Source organism: Hevea brasiliensis, unplaced genomic scaffold (assembly GCF_030052815.1).
Source record: "Hevea brasiliensis isolate MT/VB/25A 57/8 unplaced genomic scaffold, ASM3005281v1 Scaf264, whole genome shotgun sequence".
NCBI lineage: Eukaryota > Viridiplantae > Streptophyta > Magnoliopsida > Malpighiales > Euphorbiaceae > Hevea > Hevea brasiliensis.
In genome coordinates this window covers 102,514-113,266 of record NW_026614767.1, presented here as the reverse complement: position 1 = coordinate 113,266, position 10,753 = coordinate 102,514, and positions in this window count along the sequence as shown.

Below are 10,753 nucleotides of genomic sequence, written 5' to 3'. Positions count from 1 at the left end.
ATTAAAAACATCAAAATTATAAAAATCAAGTATAAAGTAACCAAAATTAACAAATAAGCCAAAACATGAAAAGTGCTTAATTATAAGTGCAAAATGGATTTAAAATTACCCTAAAATGCCTATATGAAATGTGTAACAATTCTTAACTTGTAATATCTTTGGCTAAAGGTGGATCTTGTTAGAGTCCAAGTTAAATTGTAATTTAGACATTAGATAACCTAAGAAGTTTGATGCACCCCACATCAGTTCTGTGGGAAAGTCTTGGGGGTTATATATATGGGTTTATAAACCTCCCCTTGTGAGCTAGCTTTTGAAGTGGAGTTAGGCAGTTTCATATTATTTAGTATCAAAGCCTCACTCTGTATTAGTCGATAGGCCATGTACAAAGGTTCCCTGACATTCTTTGGGAGAGGTCGGGGTGAATGAGTCATGACCTCGGTTGCTTCATGAGGACATTCAGTTTAAAGAGATTGAGAATGATGCGTCCCATATAGAATTTAAATTATGAAGTTTAATAATTAGAAGTCTCAAAAAGACTAGATTTTAGTGGCTTATATATATGAGCAGTTAATTGGCTATTATATTGTAGAGAGCTCAAAAAGTGAAGAGGTATGTCGAATTCCATGAGTTTTGTTTGAATAATTTTGAGGGTGAGAAAAATAATTAGTAGTTGTATACTTATTTTTTTTCATTATAGATTTATTGGTGGAGTAGGCTTACATCAAACCACATTAAATTTTATGTCCTTTAATTTATGTGAGTGATTTTTACAATAAGTGGTATCAGAGTTATGGCTCAAAATATCAAAAAAGGAGAAACCAAAATTTGAGGTAGAGTTGTTCGATAGGAAAAATAATTTCAATTTATGACAAAGCACTGTAAATGATGTCCTTATACAACAAGGATTAATTAAAGCTTTAAACAAAAAATAACCAATAACCATGAAAGATGATGATTAGAAGGAACTTTAATAAAGGGTAGTAAGTACAATTAAATTGAAGTTAGCCTCTGATGTAAAGTACAATGTCTTAGAAGAGACTTCACCAGTTATTCTATACAAGAAATTGGAGAGTCTGTACATGTCAAAGTTGCTCACAAATCGCTTGTACTTGAAGAAGGACTTGTATCAACTCAGAATGAAGAAAGGTAGTTGATATATGCATCTTATATAGTCATTTAGCTTAAGTTTCATAGTCATTTTATCCATTTATTAGTCATTTTTGGTTAATTTTATTAGTTATTTACTTAAATTTTCATAATTGCTAATTTTTGGATTAATTTATAATTTTGCTTTTGTTTTATAGATAAAACAGTGTTTGGAGGGGCTAAAAAGTAATTTTACAAGTGAAGAGTGAAGTTCAAATCTACAAGTGAAAAAATTAAAGCCTAGAATTGAAGATTTTTGAAGACTACCGAAAGTTGCATAGCCTAGTGCATAGGCTATATACCGTCTTATGCAAGAAACCAGAGAAGCATTATAACTCTGCTGAAATATGTATGGCTTCTTGCACAGCTTATGCACCTTCACGAAGGATGAACTCAAGTTTGCCAAAATTTGCATGGCCTCACGCATAAGTTATGGAAGAGCTTATACAACTGATCGGAAAACCTCCCAAACCTGTTGAAATGTGCATGACCTCTCGCATAGCTTATGCAATTACTTATGCACCCTCACGGAAACTCTCTAAAGCTTACCAAAACATGCATAGGGACATGTATGACCATGCAAATCTATTTTCACTCATTCTTTCCAATTTTGACTCTACATAAGATGCTGCATGGGCATATTTTTTGCTATGCAACTACTCATTAATTGATTGAAAAGGCAAGATTTTGTCACACGTGTATGACCTCACTAAACACCATTTTAATCCATTTTTAGGTTGATGTTAGGGTATATAAAAAGGCATTATTACTTCATTTTGCGAGAAGAAGAAAGATTGAGAGAGCAGGAGACAAAGAAGCCGACAATCTCGCTATTTTCTATCTGAAGCTCTAATTCTTCTTCTTCTCCACCATTTTCTTCGCTTCTTTCATTGGGTTTCTTCTATTTTAATTCTCTTTTCATCTTTTATTTCCTTATTTTGCTAAAATCATTGTATTAAACATGAGTAGTGAGTAGTTCTTTTTAGATTCTAGAGTGAGGTATGTAATATTTGAGATATTTTGAGGATGTGAGTTGATTTATCTAGATTTTAGAGGTATTATAAGGTTTTATCCATTTCTTGTGTGCCCAATGACATGCTTAGTATAGGATCCCATTAAGTATTATTCTTAATCCTTGGTTAAAGTACCGAAAGGAGAAAATCCTATGGATAATAAAAAAATTGGACTTAATTAACTTAGATATGAAAATAGACTATGGATTAAGAGGATTAATAGATTAATTAAGGAACCTAATGGGTCATAATTAATTTCAATTCCACAAAAGTAAGATTAAGTTAATTAACGCACTCTTTGTCTCACTTATAAAAGTATTCAAAGGATTTAAGAATTAATCTCCTTAAAACCTATAATTGTCATATGTTTGGATAATCAATTTAAAATCCCAAAATAGCTTAAATATGAAACCCAAAACTCTGGAATCACCCTTTTATCATTGTTAATCATTAATTTTTATTACTTATTACTTTAATTCTTGCCATATTTCATTTTGCTGCATTTATTTCTTGCAATTTTAGTGATATTTGCCATTCAATTAGTTTCTTTGTTGACTTTGCATATATACATATTAAATCTCCAATCTCGTCATTTAATTAAATTTTAGTTTAAATTTAGTTTAGATTAGTAAACTTTCTTATCAAAAATTCAATTTAGGACATAACTCTTCAAGGGAACGATAACTTTTCTATACTACTTGAATGATCCGTGCATTTGCAGTTGGGCCATATCAAGTTTTTAGCGCCGTTGCTAGGGATTTGTTTGTTTAAGATTGAATTCTTGATTATTTTAGTTGTTTATAGATTTTATCTTTATGTTATCTTTTCATTTTGTGTTTGTTCTTTTTTTTTAGGTGCTTTTTAATCTTTTATGAGAAGAACCAAAAGCACAAGTGACACATCTCTCATATACAATCCTGAAATTGAGAAGTTTTGTAAAGCCAATAAGAAAGAAATTAGAACAAGAAAAAAAGCTTTGAGAGCAGTTGAAATTTAACCAGAAATGGCTGAAGAAAGAGTTAGAATTGGTGGTGGTAATGCTAGAAATAATTGAAATAATGAAAATGAAGCTCGTGGGGAAGAAAAATTAGTTAATGCTAATGCACCAAGAGGTAGTATGATAGATCATGCATTCCCTTGCTTTGATGATTTAAGAGAAAGCATTGCAAAACCAAGGCTAGATGCAAATAGCTACAAGATGGATTTTGGAGTACTACAAATGATTCAGAACTCTCAATTTGGGGGTCATCCTTCAGAAAACCCACATACTCATCTTAAGAAATTTGCTATGATCTATGATATGCAAAAGTGACTTGTAGTATCAAATGATGCAGGAAGACTCAAGTTATTTCCATTTTCTTTGAAAGACAAAGCATTAGATTGGCTTGATTCTTTACCACACAATTCAATTACAACTTGGGAACAGCTAACCAGTGCATTCCTTGCACAATACATTCCACCTGGAAAAATTCAAGAATTAAGGAATCAAATGACAGCTTTTAAGCCAAGAGAAGATGAGACCCTCTATGAGTCTTTGATGAGATGGAAGGAGTTAGAGAGATAATGTCTACATCATGCCATTCCAAAATGGATGATAAATCAGAATTTTTATACAAATGTCACTCTTGCTATTAGTGGAATTATTGATGCTCAAACTGGAGGGGAATTTATCATTAAAAATGAAAATGAAGCTTATGAGCTACTAGAGAAAATTGCAAAGAACACTCATCTGTGGAGTAGTTTGAGAGGGCCAGTTCTAACTCAAAAAAGGCAAGCCATTGGAATGTATAATATTGATCCATTCAACATGATCAATGCCAAATTTGATGCACTTATGAATGTTTGGCAAAAAAAAACGGAAGATTTAAGTATGCTGGTTGCTTCATCATCCTCAGGAAATCCTTAACAAGTTGCTTATATAGAAGAAAATACCAGCTATAGAGTAGATTTTGGTGAACAAGCTACCCATATGGGGAACTATGGAAACAAGCAGATGGGCAATCCCTATTCACAAACATATAATCCAGCTTGAAGGAATCACCCAAATTTTTCATGGGGGAATCAACAGAATCAAATTCCAATTCAGAATTTTCAACCACAGTAGCAAGGAAATCCTTATTAGCAAAATTGGCAAATATTAGCTAATTTTTAGTAAAGGAACAAGAATCCTACACCTCCATCCAGACAACAAGAGCAAGATTCTACCACAGAAGCTTTGTTACAACAAATCCTTGCCAATCAAACTAAGCAAGATGAAGAGATGAGACAAATGAAAGTAAGATTAGAGCAGTTGTAGACACATAACAGAATTTTAGAGAACTAGATTGCATAGCAAGCAAGTTCTTCGGGTATAAAGTCCATGGGAAAGCTTCCAAGTTAACCAGAGAATCTAAAGGAACAATGTCAAGCTATAACATTAAGGAGTAGGAAGTTATTAAATAATCAGAAGAGCAAAAAAGTTGAAAAGAGGGAAAATGAGAAAGATATTGAAAGAGAGAAAAACATTGAGAGTGATTATAAAGAGGAAGTTGTAGATGAAAATCAAAACAATGAAAGTGAAAAGAAAGAGAGTGCAAAAAAAAAAAAAAAGGAAAGAGGAGGTTAAAGAGAAAGAAGAGAAGTATATACCTCTGGAGCCTTACAAGCCATAGCTTCCCTTTCCACAGAGATTTCAAAAAGCCAAACTTGACAATCAATTTGAGAAGTTTTTGGAGGTCTTAAAGAAACTATACATAAATGTGCCTTTTATTGATGCTCTTTCACAAATGCCATCTTATGCAAAATTTTTGAAGGAAAGACTCTCAAATAAGTGGAGACTTAAAGATCATGAGACTATAGCTCTGATAGAAGAGTGTAATGCCATACTTCAAAGGAAGCTCCCTCCTAAGCTTAAAGATTTAGGAAGTTTTTCAATTCCATGCCATATTAGGGAGTTATGTTTTACAAAACTTCTATGTGACTTAGGGACTAGTGCTAACCTTATGCCCCTCTCTATCTATGAAAAGCTCAATATGGCAGATTTTAAAAAAACCCACATCTCTCTTTAGTTGACTGACAGATTAATTAAATATCTAGAAGGAATTTTAGATAATGTGCCTTTGATGGTTGGAAAGTTCTACATACTTGTTGATTTTGTCATCTTGGACATGGAAGAAGATGTTAATATTCCAATTATTCTAGGGAGGCCTTTCTTAGCTACAGCAGGTGCATTCATTGATGTCAAGGGTGAAAAATTAACGCTTAGAGTTGGGGATGATCAATTAGTGTTCAACATTAACAATGCTATGAAGAAATTCCATTCTAAAGCTGGTTCTTATTTGAGAATTGATATTATTGATGAGCTAGTTGAGGAGCATTTTAGGAAGAGATATCCTAAAGATCCACTTGAAAATTGCTTAGTTCATGGAGGAAGCATAAATCATGATAATCCTCATGTGGCTGCATTTGCTCTACACTTAGAGAGCAATCCACCAATTATCTCAGCATTACTTTTACAACTTACGCAAGAGGAAGAAGTTGAGATTAAGCAACCATCATTCAAGGAGGAAGATGCACCTAAGGTAGAACTTAAACAACTTCCTTTTTAGCTCAGGTATGCTTTTCTTGGACCCAGTGAAACTTATCCAGTAATTGTTAATGCAAATTTGAGCACTTTAGAGGTTGAAAAATTGTTAAGAGTTTTGAGGTAATATAGGAAGGTTTTAGGATACACAATAGATGACATCAAGGGAATAAGCCCTAAATTGTACATGCATAGAATTATTTTAGAGGACAATTGCAAACCATCCATTGAACATCAGAGGAGGTTGAACCCAAATATGAAAAAAGTGGTTAAAAAGAAAATTCTAAAATTGCTTGATACAGGTATAATATATCCCATTTCAGACAGTACATGGGTGAGTTCAGTGCATGTGGTCCCAAAAAAAGGTGAAATAACGGTGGTTAAAAATGAAAATAATGAATTAATTCCCACCAAAACAGTGTTTAGTTGGCGAATGTGCATAGATTATAGAAAATTGAATAATGCCATTAGACAAGATCACTTTCCACTTTCTTTCATTGATCAAATGTTAGAAAGACTTACCAGGCATTCACATTTCCGTTATTTAGATGGATATTTAGGGTTTTTCCAAATCCCTATCTATCCAAATGATCAAGAGAAAACTACTTTCACTTGCCCATATGGAACCTTTGCCTATAGAAGAATGACATTTGGGCTATGTAATGCATCAGCCACTTTTCAAAGGTGCATGATGGCAATTTTTTTAGATTTCATTGAAAATATAATGGAGGTTTTTATAGATGACTTTTCTGTTTATGGATCTTTCTTTGATAATTGCTTGGCTAATCTTTCTACAGTTTTACAGTGTTGTGCAGACACTGACTTGATTTTGAACTAGAAAAAATGTCATTTCATAGTTCAGGAAGGGATTGTGCTTGGACATTTGATGTCTAGCAGGGGAATAGAAGCTGATAAAGCCAAGGTTGAAGTGATAAAAAAGATGCCCCTTCCCACTAATGTCAAAGGAGTCTGAAGTTTTTTAGGACATGCTAGGTTTTATTGACGCTTCATTAAAGAATTTTCTAAAATAACTAAACCTTTGTCTAATTTGTCAAGTCATGATATACTATTTGTATTTGACCAAGATTTTCTTGATGCCTTTTGTAGGTTGAAAAAAACTCTAATCACTACACCAATCATGCAACCACCTGATTGGAATCTTCCCTTTGAAATCATGTGTGATGCTAGTGATTATGCAATTGGACCTGTTCTTAGTCAAAGAAGAGATAAAAAGGCTTATGCTATTTGTTATGCTAGCAGAACACTGGATGAGGCTCAGATTAATTATGCAACTACTTAAAAAGAATTCTTGGCAATTGTCTTTACATTGAAAAAGTTTAGAACATACATCCTAGATTCAAAGGTGATTATATTTTTAGACCATTCAGCAATTAGGTATTTACTTCACAAAAAAGAAGCAAAACCTAGGTTAATTAGGTGGATTTTGCTGCTACAAGAGTTTAACTTAGAGATTAGAGATAAAAGAGGAGCTGAAAATGTGCTTGATGACAACTTAAGTGGATTGAAAGTGGATAATGAGAAGCTGGATGTAATTCCTATTGATGATTTTTTCTTAGATGAGTAATTTTTCTATTTTGTTGCTAAACTACCATGGTATGCTGACTTGTTAAATTATTTATCTTATGGAGTGCTACCTCTAGGAATGAAATGGCAGCAGAAGAAGAAGTTTCTACATGAGATAAAATTTTATACATGGGATGAGCCCTTGCTATTCAGAAAATGTGGTGATGGATTAATAAGATGTATTCCTGAGGAAGAAATTGAAAATATCATGCACCACTTTCATGCATTAGACTATATAGGACACTTTGGAGTTTCCAAAATGGCTAGTAGAGTTCTACAAGTTGGTTTTTTTTAGCTAAATCTTTTTAGCATTTGTGTTAAAGTGTGATAAGTGCTAAAGAAGTGGAAATCTATCAAAAAGAGATGAAATGCCCCAAAATGGTATCCTAGAGGGTGAGCTATTTGATGTATGGGGAATAGATTTTATGGGTCCATTTCCACCTTCTTATGGTAATAGATACATTCTATTTGGAGTTGACAATGTATCAAAATGGGTGGAAGTCATTGCAACTCCTACTAATGATGCTAAGGTTGTAGTGAAATTATTGAAAAAGTTTGTTTTAAATAGATTTGGAACTCCAAGGACAGTTATTAGTGATGGGGGCACTCACTTCTGTAATAAGCAATTTGAAAGTTTAATGAGAAAATGTGGTGCAGTACATAAGATTGCTACTCCATATCATCCACAAACTTCTGGCCAAGTTGAAATTTCTAACAGGTAGCTCAAACACATCTTAGAGAAAATAGTAAATAGTTCTAGGAAAGATTGGTCCATCAAATTAGATGATGTTTTATGGGCATACAGAACTGCTTATAAGACTCCCATTGGCACTATTCCTTTTAGGTTAGTGTATGGCAAGTCTTGTCATCTACCCATAGAGCTTGAGCATAAAGCATATTAGGATATTCAGACCTTAAACTTTGATCTTAAATAAGCTGGTGAGAGAAGATTATTACAGCTCAATGAGCTTGAGGAGTTAAGAAGAGATGCCTATGAAAATGCTTGCATATATAAGGAAAGGACCAAGGCTTGGCATGATAGGCATATTAAGAAGAAGGAGCTCAAAGAAGGTGACCTTATTTTATTGTTCAATTCTAGATTGAAAATGTTTCCAGGGAAACTCAAGTTTAGATGGACTGGTCCATATAGAATTGTTAGGATTTTCCCTCATGGAGTGGTTGAACTTTGGAGTGAGAGATCAGAGAATTTTAAAGTTAATGGTCATAAGTTAAAACATTACATCACTGGAGAGCCACTTGAAGGAGTAGGCTATTACAAGCTCTCTGATTCTACACCTCCATCTTAACAATAGTGAATCAAGGGTGAAGCTAAGGACCGTAAATTAGCGCTCTTGGGAGGCACCCCAAGTTCTTTTATTTTGTTTTTGTAGACTTTATTTTAATTGCATTGTTTTTATTTTGTTATAGATCTCCCTCAAATTCAATTTTGATATTGTTCATTTTGTCTTTTGTAGATTTTTTTTTTTTATTGAAGAAAGGAGATACTATTATGATGGGAAGTGCTCTTTCCTTGACTTTTAAGTCCCTATTTGTTCTTAAATTGATTCTTTAGTTTTGTCTCTTATGTGCAAATTTTTGTTGTTGCTGTATAACCTATGCAGTAGCTTTTTAGCTTTTGAATAAAAGCTTATGGAGGACCTACTGTCAGCACTGTCATCATCTAAATATGGTTGAAATTTGGTATTCAAATTCATAAAATGCTTTTCTAGAATGAATTTTTGTGGTGATTGTTGATTCTCGAGATTTGGGAGTTGATTTAGTTTAAAATTTTAAATTTGTTATGCTGAGGTTTGTTGAGATTTGATGACTGTAATTTGGTGTTCTTAGATGTAATTTCATGTAATTTGGGTTTTAGCATGTTTAATTATTAGTTAGGGTGTAAAACAATTTGGAATGCTGGAATACAAAATCTTGCAGGTTCATTGCAAATTTCACTGTTCACATAAGTTACTTGCATGACTTATTCTTTTTAATTGAGTGAATTTGCATTGTGATGCCTTTTTGCAATTTTGGTAATTAATTTGAATGCATATGGATCTATTCAGCTGATATTTTCAATGAAAAATCTACTTTTGCAGTAAAATAATTTAGTTTTTGATTGAGTTATAGGCATTGCAACTATGTTTTTAAGTGTTTCTTTGATTTTGAAAAGTGCATACCCAATTGCATAAGCCATGGAAAATTTGTGTTGTTTCATTTCTATTTTATTCATGTTTTCCAAAAACTACATGACTTGTTGCATAAGCTATGGACTTTCACGCTGAAAATTTCAGTTTTTCATTCTTTCTACCGAAAATTGCATGATTTATTGCATAAGCTATGCAATTTCATGCTATGTCTGCATCTGCTTCATTTGTTATTGCTGAAATTTGCATAACATCCTGCATAAACTATGCAGTTTCACACCATGCTTATGCATCTTCACACAAAACCTATGCACTTTTGAAAAATTGCCCTAACACACTATTCTCACCATTTTTCGTGCCACCACTTCCCCTCTCTTCCATTCTTTTCTCATTTCTCGCCATTTTCTTTTCCTTCTTCTATATTTTTGCCGAAACCATATCCCAAACCCTTATTTTCTTCTATTTTCCCTTCTTTACACCTTTTTTTATTCTATTTTCATGGCTTATTCTCCTCCACCTTCACACCATTATGCATTGAACCTCTTGCCATTCAATTTCCCAACTCACAATCACCCCCACTGTAAGTTTTACCTTCTTCAACCTCTAAAAGAAGATGCTTTAAAAGCACCACACTTACTTCTGCTTCTCTACCACCGGCAAAACGCATAGCATGAACCCAGGAAACCCTAATTTTGGCATCATCACCCACAAACGGTGAAAAAGGAGCTAAAAATGTGGTTAATGACAACTTAAGTAGATTGAAAATGGATAATGAGAAGCTGGATGTAATTCCTATTGATGAGTTTTTCTTAGATGAGTAATTTTTCTATCTTGTTGCTAAACTACCACGGTATGCTGACTTGTTAAATTATTTATCTTATGGAGTGCTACCTCCAAGAATGAAATGGCAGAAGAAGAAGAAGTTTCTACATGAGATAAAATTTTATACATGGGATGAGCCCTTGCTATTCAGAAAATGTGGTGATGGATTAATAAGATGTATTCTTGTGGAAGAAATTGAAAATCTCATGCACCACTTTCATGCATCAGACTGTATAAGACACTTTGGAGTTTCCAAAATGGCTAGTAGAGTTCTATAAGTTGGTTTCTTTTAGCCAAATCTTTTTAAGGATGTTAAAGCATTTGTGTTAAAGTGTGATAAGTGCTAAAGAAGTGGAAATCTATCAAAAAGAGATGAAATACCCCAAAATGGTATCCTAGAGGGTGAACTATTTGATGTATGGGGAATAGATTTTATGGGTCCATTTCCACCTTCTTATGGTATTAGATACATTCTATTT